This window comes from Takifugu flavidus, chromosome 16 (assembly GCF_003711565.1).
Source record: "Takifugu flavidus isolate HTHZ2018 chromosome 16, ASM371156v2, whole genome shotgun sequence".
NCBI lineage: Eukaryota > Metazoa > Chordata > Actinopteri > Tetraodontiformes > Tetraodontidae > Takifugu > Takifugu flavidus.
The window spans coordinates 1,040,428-1,055,714 of NC_079535.1; the positions used below are offsets into that span (position 1 = coordinate 1,040,428).

Sequence of the window (15,287 nt, forward strand, 5' to 3'; positions counted from 1 at the left end):
ACCTCAGTCTCGGTTGGACCAAGTGGAGGGAAGGCTCCAACAATTCGAGGCCCAGCTAGCCTTCAATGCTACGGAGGCTCGGCAGACAGCATCGGCCCTGGAGCAGGCATTAAGGTCAGTAGCCACCCAGGTCCAACAGCTGGTGGTCTCAGTGTCACAACCGGCCGCTCCGGTTCCTGCTCCAGCTCCTCCTCCTCCGGTTCCTGCTCCCCCACCAGGCACTGCTCCAGAGCCCCGGGTGGGAACCCCAGAGCGTTATTCTGGGGACCCAGAGGGCTGCAATCCGTTCCTCACGAACTGTTCAATCCTGTTCGCTCTGCAGCCCTACACCTTCGCCTCGGAGGCGGCGAAGGTCGCCTTTACCATCAATCACCTGACTGGCAGAGCACGCCTGTGGGGAACGGCAGAGTGGGAGAGGGGCACACCGGCCTGTTCCTCTTTCCAGGCCTTCTCTGCGGAGCTTCGTAAGGTTTTTGGGCCTGTTTCTCTGGGTCCGGATGCCACCGGGAGACTCATGAGCATGAAGCAGGGAAGTCGGTCCATTGCTGACTACGCTATCGACTTCCGTACCCGGGCCCGGCTCAGTGACTGGAACCCAGCAGCCCAGTGCGACGCCTTCCTCAATGGGCTAGCGCCATATATAAAGGATGCGTTGGTTCCTTTTGATCTTCCGCCCTCCCTTGATGGACTCATCAACCTGACTTCAAGGCTGGACAGGCGCGTCCAGGCAAGGAGAAGAGAGCTACGCCAGGGAGAGGCGGAGCACCGGCCGTCTGCCCGCCTGCGAGGATCTCCAGCCGCCTCCAACCTTCTCACAGGGCCCGCATCTGGGGGGCCCGAACCCATGCAGGTGGGACGCACCAGCCTGACTCCGGCGGAGCGAGAGCGACGACGACAGGGGAACCTCTGTCTCTACTGCGGACAGGCTGGGCACTTTGTCTCTCATTGCCCAGTAAAAGGGGAGGGCTCAGCAGTAGACAGGGGCGGACTGCTGAGCCGGACTCAAGACTCGGTCCCCTGCCCACGGCCATTGTTTCACGTCCAGCTTCTGTTGGCGGGGGGCTCTCACACCCTCGCCACCTTCATAGACTCCGGGGCTGATGTCAGCCTGATCGATGAGGAGCTCGCCGTCCAGCTGGGTATTGACCGGGTTCCGTTACCACATTCAGTTCCTGCCAGCGCCCTGGATGGCCATCTCCTAGGGACTGTCACTCACCAGACCACGCCCATCCACATGCTTCTGTCGGGCAACCACCACGAGACCATACAATTCCACGTCCTGAAGTCACCTCACCTCCCACTCATCCTTGGTTACCCCTGGCTCCGTCGTCACAACCCCCACATTGACTGGGCGACGGGTTCCATTCTGGGGTGGAGTTCCTCCTGTCACCAGGTCTGCCTTAATCAAGCTGCCGCGCCTCTATTATCAGTCAAATCCATTCCGGCCCCCGACCTGTCTGCGGTACCCTCCGAGTACCATGACTTCCGGGAGGTGTTCAGCAAGGCTAAGGCTACCTCTCTGCCCCCTCATCGGGCCGTTTAGTATCGAGAAGGTCATCAACCCTGCGGCTGTCAGGCTCAAGCTGCCCCGGGCCATGCGGATCCACCCAACCTTCCATGTCTCCAGGATCAAGCCGGTTCGAGAGAGTCCATTGATGCTGGCTTCTCAGCCGCCACCACCTCCACGGATTATTGGTGGGGGTCCTGCCTTCACAGTTCGCCGCCTGCTGCGCTCCCGCCACCATGGAAGGGGTCTACAGTATCTTGTCGACTGGGAGGGATACGGCCCAGAGGAAAGGTCGTGGGTCCCGGCCCGTCACATCCTGGATGCGCAGCTCATCCGCGAGTTCCATCACTGTCACCCTGACCAGCCCTCCAAGATCCCCAATGCTGGTGGCGGTGCCAATTTAGAGACTCTGTCCTCCCTGTCATCCGAGGCTTCCAGCGACGAGGACGAAGAGGAAGCTGAGATGGAGGCCTCTGAAGAATTTTAGCCCTCCTCCAGGCCCCCCTCCACCCACCCGGCTCAGCTTGGACTTTGTTTTTGGGACGTCAGGGGCCGTCCCTTGAGAGGGGGGTTCTGTCACAGCCCCTTTTCCCCAGTTCCCTCCTGTCCCAGTACTTTTCCACTGCCCTGCTCACACCACACCCTCTGATCACCACACCTGCTCTCAGTCACTGATCACACACCTGCTCTCAGTCACTGATCACACACCTGCCCTCACTCATCAATCGGCTCACCTACCAGTGTATATATTCTCCAGCCTCACACTCACTCAGTGCCAGATTGTTCCTCTGCGTCCATGCAAGACTTTCCAGCGTTGTTTCCCTGCCGGATTGCCCGTTGCCGACCCTGCCTGTCTTCGTTCTGCCTGCCTTGCCTGTTCCCCGGACAACCTACCTGCTTTCTGCCCCTGACTACGACTTCTGCCTCAGCGTCTCTGGTTCCTGTCTGCTCACCTGGTTTCGACTTCTCCGCCCGGCCCCGACTTCGCTGCTGCTCGCCCCACTCCCCGAGCCTGCGACTCCTAGACTTTGTGCGGGCCCAGAGCCGGAGGAACGGACTATTTTCTGTGTTTCCTGGTCTGCCTGAGTTCCTGTTTGCCCGTGGGTTAATAAAAGTCTTTACTACTGACCAGCTTTTCAGAGTGCTGCATTTGGGTCCAAACTGCCCCCGTCACAGGTAAGGTCGTCCATGTAGGCTCTTATGGGGGGCTGTCGGGCACCTGATCTGGATAGAGGCCCTCTGGACTCCACCTCAGCCGCCTTTACCACCATATTCATCGCCAGTACGAAGAGAACGGAGATGGTACAGCCTGTTATTATTCCTTTCTCAAGGCGATGCCAGTCTGAGGTTACTGACCCTGAAGTGACCCTGAGCCTGAACTTATTATAGTAATCCAGAATCAGGTCCTTGATCTTACTGGGAACATGGTGTAGGTGTAGCGCAAGCTCAACTAGCTTGTGTGGGATGGACCCGTAGGCGTTAGTCAGGTCCAACCACAAAACCGCTAGTTCTCCTTTGCTCTCATGGGCCTCTCTGATGAGCTGTGTGACTACACCATTGTGCTCTAGACAGCCGGGGACTCCGGGGATCCCACCCTTCTGCACTGAAGTGTTGGTGTAGTTGTTCTTGAGGAGAAACTCGGTCAGTCTTCGGGAGACGATGCTAAAAAACACCTTCCCTTCCACACTCAGTAGTGAGATAGTCCGAAACTGGTTGATGTTTTTCGAGTCCTCCTCCTTGGGTATCCAAAGTCCCTCAGCACACCTCCACTGGTCGGCTACTCTCCCCCTTCGCCAGATCACTTTCAAGGCCTTCCACAGATGCCGGAGAATTTCTGGACAGCGCTTGTAGACGAGGTAAGGTACACCACTGGGGCCTGGGGAAGATGCAGAACGGGCTGCCTTGATGACTTCTTCAACCTCCTTAAAACTAGGCTCTGCCAGCTTGAACTCTGCCGATGGTGGGGCAGGGCTGATGAGTGCTCTGTTGGGTCCTAGGTCTTGACCCCTCAGTGGGTCGCTCATGGTGTTTTGGAGGAAGCGATTCACTTCCTCCCTTGAGCACTCAAGTCGGCCACTCCGCTTGTCCCCGAGCAGCTGTTTAGAAAACCGGAAGGGATTGGCAATGAAGGCTGCTCTCTTCCTGGCGCTCTCTCTCCCGCGCCTCCTGTGCCACTCTGCTCTGCGGAGAGTTTTCAACTTCTTCCGCAGGATGTTATACAGCTCTTTTAAAGCTTGCTTGTCCCCATCAGAAGCTCTCTTGAACTGTGTCTTGAGGGTTCGCAGCTCCTTGCGCAGTTGGTGTATCTTAAAGGACCTGCGATTCATGGTGTAAGAGGTGGTCTCAGTGTTGCCCTTCTCGATCCGTCCAAATCTTTCTGAGCCATAGCTGACGTACAAAATATGCTACAGCAGGGGGAGCCAGGACGGCAGGTCAGTGTGGGGGTGATTTCATCATCAAGATCGAGATTCACCAATATCGAGATTGGGTACACAGCCCCCAATGACAGACAGGACAAGGGCAGCTGACCTGAGAGAGAGAATCATGGAGTCCTGGGGGAACCCAACTACCTCCCTGCCAAGGCTAACACACAAAGTACCACTACCATCACTGAGACCAATCAGCTGATGTATGCAACAGTAATCCTACAGATGCTTGGCTATAAGATGAAGAGCATGAACAGCCATAAGGAGCAAATGGCCCCATGGAGGAGAAGGCTCGAGGCAAAAATCATGGTAACATGGAGAGAAGTCAGCCTCCTAACAGAGCTGAGTAGAGGTGTGATTCTAAGGACAGAGCGGCCCAAGAAGTACAACAAACTGTCCATACTTGAGGCACTGGAGACTGTTAAGTAAAGGCTCACAGCCCTGGCTACACAAGAGAAGTAGAGGAAAGGAGAATAAACAGGGTGTTCTCCACTAACCCAGCAAAGGTCTACTCTTAACGGCAGGGCAACTAGATGACAACAGACCCCCCCCAGGGCTGAGACGGAACAATACTGGAAGAGTATCTGGGAGAAAGAGGCAACGCATAACACTACTGCCCGATGGCTGCAAGACCTACAGACTGAACACAGCAAACTCCCAGAACAAGACCCAGTAGTCATCACCTTAGCAGACATCAAAACAAGAGTGTCCAAAATGAAGAGCTGGACAGCACCAGGGCCCAATAAGATCCACGCCTACGGACTTAAGAAACTGACTGCACTCCATGAACGCCTGGCAGCTCAAACGAACCAGCTGCTAACATCAGGGGACCACCCAGAGTGGCTAACCCAAGGCCAGACAGTCCTCATAATGAAGGACCCCCAGAAGGGCACAATACCGTCCAACTACCGGCCCATAACCTGCCTCAGCACCACATGGAAGCTCCTATCAGGCATCATAGCGGCTAAGATCAGCAGGCACGTGGATCAATACATGAGCAGAGCACAGAAAGGCATAGGGAACAACACCAGAGGTGCCAAGCACCAGCGACTGGTCAACAGGGCAATCGCCCAAGACTGTAGGATGTGGCACACCAACCTGTGCACTGCCTGGATTGATTACAAGAAAGCCGATGACTCAATGCCGCACAAGTTTCTGAAACATCTCAAGTGGGATATCTGAATTAGCGAAGATGCCTCAGAAAAATATATACCCCTTACCCATCTACCAACACAGAGAGGAACCCAGATATCTCTGCCTTCTCCCCACAACTACAGCTGATACACTCCATCTGCACCTTCTCACACAGAACCCCAGCCTTACAGCATACCATCAAACAAAACCTCCAGACCACACTGCTTCAACACCCGGCCTTCCACAACCATAAAATGATTTCACCACACGGAAGTCTACATTCCCTACTCACCCCATTCGCAAAATCTTTGCTGATTGGGGGTTTCTGCTCTTTTCCCTATTTTTGTCTGGGCCTGGTCTCGAACCCCAAACCATGGCAGATACAATCAAAATTGTTTCAAGGCGCTTTCCAGAATCCCAAGGCCTAACCCCAGACAAGCAACAGTGTCAAGGAGAAACTCCCCTTTAACAGGAAGAAACCTTGAGCAGGACCAGGCTCATGTAGGGGGACCCTCCTGCTGATGGTCGGCTGGGTAAAGAGAGAGGAGAGGAGAGGAGAGGAGAGGAGAGGAAAAGAGAAGAGAAGAGAAGAGAAGAGAAGAGAGGAGAGGAGAGGAGAGGAGAGGAGAGGAGAGGAGAGGAGAGGAGAGGAGAGGAGAGGAGAGGAGAGGAGGAGAGGAGAGGAGAGGAGAAGGAGAAGGAGAGGGGAGGAGAGGAGAGGGAGAGGGTAGACATAAACAGGACAATAACAACTGCAAACAGCAAAGCTGAAATCCTGTGGTTCCCAAACTGGACTCCCGCCGGCCCCTGGCAACGCCAAGAAATTCTGTCTGTAAAGATTATGAAGAGAACCGGTGACAAAGCACAGCCCTGCCAAAGTCAAACATACCTTACCAGCCAGTAACTGATGCTTTTGACCTCAACAATCTCTTTAAATAGCCAGGCACTTGAATGTGCACCCAAACACATCCACCAGGCATACTACGGTTGGATAAATGACAGAACTATGGCCCGTAAGATTGTCCCATAAATGCGGGCAATAAGGTGGCGAGGATGCTCTGTGTCCTAAATTTGCTGCGGGATCTATAGTGGGGCCCAGAGGAGCGTTGGCCGAGGCCTTTCTGAACTGGGACCAGCTCTATTTTCTCAACAAGAGTGTGTCCATAGAACCACACATCAATACTGGCGTTGCCCCAGAACAAGAAAAAAAAACGCTCAGACACATGCTACATGCAAAAAAATAAAAAAGCCAAAGACTGGATGCCAGTGGAAAATGGCATCTTCTACAGTTCAAACACCGAGGTGACAAAGTAAGAGTTTTCTGAAAAGCGACCCATGCTAGGTGAGGCCAGGGACTTCCTGAGAACAGTACCCATCAGTGCACTAACCACCAAGGACAGAGACTCCTCCAGATGAAAGCAGAAGTGTAGTCCAGCATGGCAGCATTGGGGATCAACGGGATAAAGGAACTTTCTATTGATTGGGAATAGAACCTGGGTATTCTGTAGGTAAACAGCTCAAAACAGTTTTCCATCTATTCCTAATGTCAGTTGGAAAACACGACGGATGTACTATATTTGCCCGCTGGTCTGCGCCTTTTCGCTCTTTTGTGCAATAGTGGTGTTCTGGGTCCGTCCAGCCACCACCAGGGCCCTCCCAGGCCCCTCCAGGCACCTCTTGATTTTCTAAGCCAGGACACCTCACCTGCAGTCAAACTACTGAAAGGAAACTGTCTTCAAAAGGACAGGTCAGCATCCCTGGAGAAGGACAAGGAAGAACCTCAAAATGGCAGCCGCGGGGATTAAAGTGAAAAGGAAGTTTGCATTGGCCGGGAATCGGACCCGGGTCTCCCGCGTGGCAGGCGAGAATTCTTCCATTGAACCACCAATGCTTGAAAAGCGCCCTTAAGAACCTCAAAAGTCAATCGGAGACCACCAATTTATACAACACGTAACGTGTAAATTTAAACTTACATTGCAAGCAGTTAACAGAAAAGGGAAAAAGCCTCTCTCCCATTCCCCTCAAATGCACTAACAGGCACACAATCAAACACACAGTTTGTCGGGAAACTGATTTAGTACACATGCCAGGCCAGTAGGGGTCTCTAGGTTCTGACCTGGGAGATCTTCTTTCTTTCCTTTATTACCTCTTCTGATTGATTTTGCTGCTGCAATCCTGTTTGATTTTTGACTTTAATGAACACTGGGCAATTTTGAGAAAAAGAACAATCTTCTGGTACTCTGTGTCACATCTTTTAAACACAAACGAGTACCTTCTGACAGGAAGAAGCTCCCTGCTCCGCACTTAGAGACCTGCTTCTTTCTGGTTTTGAGCCAGGGACCTGCCGCGTGTGAGGCGAACATGATAACTACTACACTAGAGAAACTGGACATCGATGGTACATAAATGTACCGTATTTTCACGACTATAAGGCGCACCTAAAAGCCTAGAATTTTCTAAAAAATCTACGGTGCGCCTTTTAACCCGGAGCGCCTTTTGTATGGATTACGGTAATATTGGTTAATCGCGGCTACCGTAGTCAGTAGGCGTGGCCGAGGTAACAGCAGTAAATTCAGTCCCAAACCATTTCTGTCTGTAAAGACCCCAAAATGGCTCCTTGCAAGAGACGCGCTTACGACGCAGAGTTCAAACTGAAGGCTATCAGTCACGCGGTTGAACACGGAAATAGAGCAGCGGCAAGAGAATTTAACGTGAACGAATCAATGGTGCGGAAGTGGAGGAAGCAACAAGACGACCTGCGCCAGGTAAAGAAGACTCAACGGAGCTTCCGAGGAAACAAAGCAAGAAGTGGATTAACAAAGGAACTCCAGCTGCTAGATATTGGTGTCAACGGGGCATTCAAAACTAGACTGCGAACTGCGTGGGAGCGGTGGATGACGAACGGCGAACACACGTTCACCAAGACGGGGAGACGGCGCCGAGCGTCATACGTCACTATCGGCCAGTGGATCGTAAATGCCTGGGCATCGACCGTGGTCCGAGCTTTCGGGAAGGCAGGGATTGTCACTGAAATGCCGGACAACACCAGCGACACCGACCCTGATGACGACTTTGACGAGACGGAGCCGGCCATGTTGGACGCCGTATTCGCACAACTGTTCAATTCGGACACCGAAGAAGAAGAATTCGAGGGATTCCTGGATGAGGAATGAACTGATAAAGTGATCTTTACGTGTTTCTTTTGTGTGTTTACAACTTAACAAGGCTGGTCATACTGTGAATATGGACATTACCGTTTGAACAACGTTGTTATATTGCTATTGTTATATTGCTATTGCTATCGCTTTGCACTACTTCGAGAGTTCGATTTACCGTATATTGTTTGCACTAACGTTTGATTTACCGCAACGGTACTACGTGATAAAAATGTTGCACTAAATCGAAGATTTATTAAACTCCACTATCCACTTGTGATAAAAATGTTGCACTGCCTGTTATAACTCGCTGTTATTAAACGAACTGTGTTACGCGAAAACACTACGTCACTCGGGAAAAATAATAAAACAGCTGTTTATTCGTTTTGGGAGTGAATAGAGTTGTGAGAACGACGGTTTGTATTCTATTAATAAAGTTTGACTGACTTATCTGGCTGTTTTATTGACATTCCTTTTAGCGCAGCTCGATCTAGTGAACGCGTCAGGAAACCACAGGCACTACGCAGTTTCTATGCTATGCGCCTTATAACACGGTGCGCCCTGTGTATGAAAATATTTCTAAAATAGGCTGTTAATTGAAGGTGCGCCCTATAATACGGCACGCCTTATGGTTGTGAAAATACGGTACACACAAACAAACACACATTCACCGGTTATAGCAATGGTGGATGTAGAATAAAACTGCAACCTGTCAGGTTGTTGTATAAATGCAGGCAACATGGTGGCGAGGTTGATCTGTGGCAGGATCTCAAGCGGAACTGTGACACACTTGAAAGAGTCTGAGGGGTGACAGCTGGTGATTGGGAGAAAAGGTATCTCCTCCTCAGGGAATCGAACCCCGGTCTTCCGCGTGACAGGCGGAGATACTGTCCATTATACTGACTAGGAGCCCGGTCAATTGACTAAATTGGTGACTACAAATCGACCCTCACTTGTGAAAACTTTTCCTTTTCATTTGTAGTTAAAGCATAGCAACTGTACTGTTTGAGTTTCTTCTTGAAGACGTTCCACCTCCCACCTCCATCCCGAGGCTTCATCATTTGAGCTGACTGTTTGGGAGTTCCAGCTACTTGTACTCTTCAGGAGCCATTAACACATTTGGAGCTTCAATCAGCCTGGATGTTGGTTTCTCCACCCCTCATTTTGCAGGTCATTGAAACTGTACCTGACACAATGGGATTTGTTAGTAGCCAAGTGAGAATGGCCTCTTCTCACGATGTGTGAATACGTTGTACATTATTATCCTCAAACGAGTGTCCTTTGTCCTTCAGATGCAGGTGAACTGCTTTGTCCTGGCCTGAGGAGTTGGCTCTTCCATGTTATGTCATTTGCGTGTGGAGCGGTGATTTAGTCTCCCTGCTGCACAGGTCTTGGCATTCGTTGTTACACACTGGACTGCCTTCACTACTTTACTTTGTTTGTGTCTCCAGCAAAGTCCTGCTCCGCTGGTATTGTCGTGGAAGATTTTGTCCAAAAGCACTCTGGATAAGTTTTGAAATGAAAAGTCACTAAACACTGATCGGGAAGTACGTTTATATTGTGCAATCTGGAGACAGTAAAACTCCAGTACCTCTCCAGAAAAGTGCCTCCCTGAAGGGAAAATTCAGACAGCACATATACTACAGTGAGCATTTCTAAAAAGGTGACATTACCAGCCTGATTGGGGAACTATTCCTGTCTGGCTGCCAGCCAGGTAGTGTTCATTTACAGATGTCTTTACAGGCTCCCAGCTCTTGCTGACCATTGCATGTTTTCCAGTAACTGAGGCTTTTGACCTCAACAATCTCTTTAAATAGCCAGGCACTTGAATGTGCACCCAAACACATCCACCAGGCATACTACGGTTGGATAAATGACAGAACTATGGCCCGTAAGATTGTCCCATAAATGCGGGCAATAAGGTGGCGAGGATGCTCTGTGTCCTAAATTTGCTGCGGGATCTATAGTGGGGCCCAGAGGAGCGTTGGCCGAGGCCTTTCTGAACTGGGACCAGCTCTATTTTCTCAACAAGAGTGTGTCCATAGAACCACACATCAATACTGGCGTTGCCCCAGAAGAAGAAAAAAAAAAACGCTCAGACGCATGCTACATGCAAAAAATAAAAAAGCCAAAGACTGGATGCCAGTGGAAAATGGCATCTTCTACAGTTCAAACACCGAGGTGACAAAGTAAGAGTTTTCTGAAAAGCGACCCATGCTAGGTGAGGCCAGGGACTTCCTGAGAACAGTACCCATCAGTGCACTAACCACCAAGGACAGAGACTCCTCCAGATGAAAGCAGAAGTGTAGTCCAGCATGGCAGCATTGGGGATCAACGGGATAAAGGAACTTTCTATTGATTGGGAATAGAACCTGGGCATTCTGTAGGTAAACAGCTCAAAACAGTTTTCCATCTATTCCTAATGTCAGTTGGAAAACACGACGGATGTACTATATTTGCCCGCTGGTCTGCGCCTTTTCGCTCTTTTGTGCAATAGTGGTGTTCTGGGTCCGTCCAGCCACCACCAGGGCCTCCCAGGCCCCTCCAGGCACCTCTTGATTTTCTAAGCCAGGACACCTCACCTGCAGTCAAACTACTGAAAGGAAACTGTCTTCAAAAGGACAGGTCAGCATCCCTGGAGAAGGACAAGGAAGAACCTCAAAATGGCAGCCGCGGGGATTAAAGTGAAAAGGAAGTTTGCATTGGCCGGGAATCGGACCCGGGTCTCCCGCGTGGCAGGCGAGAATTCTTCCATTGAACCACCAATGCTTGAAAAGCGCCCTTAAGAACCTCAAAAGTCAATCGGAGACCACCAATTTATACAACACGTAACGTGTAAATTTAAACTTACATTGCAAGCAGTTAACAGAAAAGGGAAAAAGCCTCTCTCCCATTCCCCTCAAATGCACTAACAGGCACACAATCAAACACACAATTTGTCGGGAAACTGATTTAGTACACATGCCAGGCCAGTAGGGGTCTCTAGGTTCTGACCTGGGAGATCTTCTTTCTTTCCTTTATTACCTCTTCTGATTGATTTTGCTGCTGCAATCCTGTTTGATTTTTGACTTTAATGAACACTGGGCAATTTTGAGAAAAAGAACAATCTTCTGGTACTCTGTGTCACATCTTTTAAACACAAACGAGTACCTTCTGACAGGAAGAAGCTCCCTGCTCCGCACTTAGAGACCTGCTTCTTTCTGGTTTTGAGCCAGGGACCTGCCGCGTGTGAGGCGAACATGATAACTACTACACTAGAGAAACTGGACATCGATGGTACATAAATGTACACACAAAACACATTCACCGGTTATAGCAATGGTGGATGTAGAATAAAACTGCAACCTGTCAGGTTGTTGTATAAATGCAGGCAACATGGTGGCGAGGTTGATCTGTGGCAGGATCTCAAGCGGAACTGTGACACACTTGAAAGAGTCTGAGGGGTGACAGCTGGTGATTGGGAGAAAAGGTATCTCCTCCTCAGGGAATCGAACCCCGGTCTTCCGCGTGACAGGCGGAGATACTGTCCATTATACTGACTAGGAGCCCGGTCAATTGACTAAATTGGTGACTACAAATCGACCCTCACTTGTGAAAACTTTTCCTTTTTCATTTATGTAGTTAAAGCATAGCAACTGTACTGTTTGAGTTTCTTGAAGACGTTCCACCTCCCATCCACGAGGCTTCATCAGTTTGAGCTGACTGTTTGGGAGTTCCAGCTACTTGTACTCTTCAGGAGCCATTAACACATTTGGAGCTTCAATCAGCCTGGATGTTGGTTTCTCCACCCCTCATTTTGCAGGTCATTGAAACTGTACCTGACACAATGGGATTTGTTAGTAGCCAAGTGAGAATGGCCTCTTCTCACGATGTGTGAATACGTTGTACATTATTATCCTCAAACGAGTGTCCTTTGTCCTTCAGATGCAGGTGAACTGCTTTGTCCTGGCCTGAGGAGTTGGCTCTTCCATGTTATGTCATTTGCGTGTGGAGCGGTGATTTAGTCTCCCTGCTGCACAGGTCTTGGCATTCGTTGTTACACTGGACTGCCTTCACTACTTTACTTTGTTTGTGTCTCCAGCAAAGTCCTGCTCCGCTGGTATTGTCGTGGAAGATTTTGTCCAAAAGCACTCTGGATAAGTTTTGAAATGAAAAGTCACTAAACACTGATCGGGAAGTACGTTTATATTGTGCAATCTGGAGACAGTAAAACTCCAGTACCTCTCCAGAAAAGTGCCTCCCTGAAGGGAAAATTCAGACAGCACATATACTACAGTGAGCATTTCTAAAAAGGTGACATTACCAGCCTGATTGGGGAACTATTCCTGTCTGGCTGCCAGCCAGGTAGTGTTCATTTACAGATGTCTTTACAGGCTTTACAGGCATGTCCATGGTGTTTCCTCTTCATACAGTAGGGTTAGCCATGGTGTTGTGTTTTGTGGAATTCTCCTATTTCATCATTAATTTTCCTTAATTATTTCTTTAATTCTTCTCTTTAATTTATCTTAAATTATTTCTCTCTAAGGGATAAAATGGTTTCATTGACTAAAAATCCAAGACGTACTTGGTAGGTAGGCTAGCTTAATGAGCGCTGTCACTTTAAGTAGTGTCTGCACTTTCTGCCCATGTGACCGCTTCTGACTTGTTGAAAAGGAAGCGGGAGATTTTCAGTTGTATAAGCTACCTGTCAACATTCTTACTCGGTGTCCGGCTGCTTGTTGAGTTTTATTGGGTTTCTTACTTTTCTGCTGGCTTTGTCATCTGCTGTCATGTAGGCAACTGCTGTGCTGTTGGGTCTACTTGGTAAAGCTAATGATAAGTTCTGGATAAGTCTTGGGTTTGTTTGGTATATTTGTAGAACTGCATTGTCTCCATGCTCCTAAACTTAAATATTGATATTGTGATGTTGTTAATGGATATGGATGTTTGATTGTCTTTCTGAAGCTTTAAATGTTTGTTCAGATTGCATTTTCCCTTGCTTTGGAATGTTTGATTGTTTGACCAGCTTGTAGGAAGGATGTCTACTTCCTGGTTTGCCCAGTGGTTTCTGGGAGCTGTAGTCCAGCTGTATTTCCTTTGGAGAGACATAGGCTATTGGGACTGCTGCTGGGCTATATCAGATTTGCCTTTGAGACATACATAAATGCTTGGGATTTGCTACTTTGAATGTTATTAATGTGTTTCAAAATTTCATTTGCTGCTGATGTTTGATATTTGAATATGATGCATAATATGTGTGAAGTATTTAAAATGCATTTGTTCACTGACATTGAACTTTTATGCCCTATTGGGATACAAAATGAATTTGTCGTATTTTAAAACATCTGGTGTAATGCCGTTTAATATTGCAATGTGTATGTAAATGCTGGAAAGTTGTGCTTATAATGCCCATGAGTGAAACCTTGCATTTCCTGATTTCAGGTTTATTACCTGCTCACTGCACTTTGGAAATAAAAATAACAAAAGTGGAAAAAAAATTGAATAGAGTAATATCCTTATAGTTTGGACACCAAGTTACCCTTTCCGTGGGGAAACGGAACACATGGAGTTCCACAAGGTTCTGTACTTGGACCAATCCTTTTCACCTTGTACATGCTTCCCTGAGGGAACATTATTTGGCAACATGGGATAAATTTTCATTGTTATGCTGATGACACTCAGCTTTATTTATCCATGAAACCAGAGGAGACAGAAGTTAGTGAAGCTTCAGACCTTTCTTAAAAACAAAGTCCTGGATGTCTTCAAATTTCATCCTCCTTAACTCAGGAAAAACTGAGGTCATGGTGTTTGGTCCTGAACCTCTCAGGGATAGATTGGATCACACGATCACTCTAGATGGTATCTCATTAACATCTAGTCTCTCTGTGAGGAATCTAGGAGTAACTTTTGATCAAAATCTGTCCTTCAACTCACACATTAAGAAGTCTCGAGAAGTGCCTTTTTTCACCTGAGGAACATCACAAGGATCAGAAAGCTACTGACGGGGCATGATGCTGAAAAGTTAGTCCATGCATTTGTTACTTCCAGGCTGGACTATTGTAATTCTGTATTATCAGGGTGTCCAAACAACTCTTTAAGAAGCCTCTAGGTGATCCAGAATGCTGCAGCCAAAGTTCTGACAGGTATTGACAAAAGAGATCACATAACTCCTGTACGGGCATCTCTTCATTGGCTGCCCATTAAATTTAGAATAATTTTCTTTTAATTTTTCTTCTTCTGACCTATGAGGTCCTCAGAGGCCTAGCTCCATCCTACCTGGAGGAGCTAGTGACACCTTATCAGCCCAATAGACTGCACCGTCCTCAGAATGCTGGTCTACTTGTGGTCCCCAGAGTCTCTAAAGGTAGAATGGGGGGCTGAGCATTTAGCTACCAGGCCCCCCTGCTATGGAACCAGCTCCCTGTCCAGGTACGGGAGGCTGACTCCATCTCTACTTTTAAAATTAGGCTTAAAACCTACCTGTTTGAAAAAGCTTATTGTTACTAATTCTGTAGTTCCAGTTACTATCATAGACAGACAAATTATCATACTTAGGGGGTCGTCTAATCGTTAGGTCACATCTTAGCTATGCTGTTATAGGCCGAGGCTGCCGGGGCCCAGAAACATGATCACCTGACAGGCCTCTGTCACCCGACTGGGTCATGGTTTCCTCTCCTCTCCTCTACCTCTCCTCCCCTACCTATTCTATCCTCTACCTGTCCTCTCCCCTCTCCTCTCTCTCTACCCAGCCGGCCATCAGCAGGAGGGTCCCCCTACATGAGCCTGGTTCTGCTCAAGGTTTCTTCCTGTTAAAGGGGAGTTTTTCCTTGCCACTCTTTCTTGTCTGGGGTCAGGCCCTTGGATTCTGGAAAGCGCCTTGAAACAATTTTGATTGTAAAAGACGCTATATAAATAAAGATTGATTTGATTTTAGTCCATGACGTGCGATTCCTGAGAAACGGGCCTCTGTCTGTTCAGGGACTGTACCCACCTGAGGGATATTGTATCGTTGGGGATGGTGGCTATCCTTGTATGTCCAGGCCTTTAGCCCTGGTTACACCGTACAGAGAGCCAGTAACGAATATG

General features: G+C 48.8%; 1 protein-coding gene, 2 non-coding genes and 1 pseudogene across 3 annotated transcripts in view; all 4 read right to left on the reverse strand.

Moving 5' to 3' along the window:
- LOC130513018 (uncharacterized) overlaps positions 1-5,364 on the reverse strand; it is a 7,812-nt pseudogene extending 2,448 nt beyond the window's left edge.
- The window catches only part of lamtor3 (late endosomal/lysosomal adaptor, MAPK and MTOR activator 3), a 205,572-nt gene that overhangs the window by 54,979 nt on the left and 135,306 nt on the right, over positions 1-15,287 (reverse strand). The gene's annotated exons all lie outside the window — the stretch shown is intronic.
- Positions 6,888-6,958, reverse strand: trnag-gcc (transfer RNA glycine (anticodon GCC)). Its single transcript has one exon. It is a non-coding gene; the product is annotated as a tRNA-Gly (tRNA).
- trnag-gcc (transfer RNA glycine (anticodon GCC)) lies at positions 10,921-10,991 on the reverse strand. The gene has a single exon. It is a non-coding gene; the product is annotated as a tRNA-Gly (tRNA).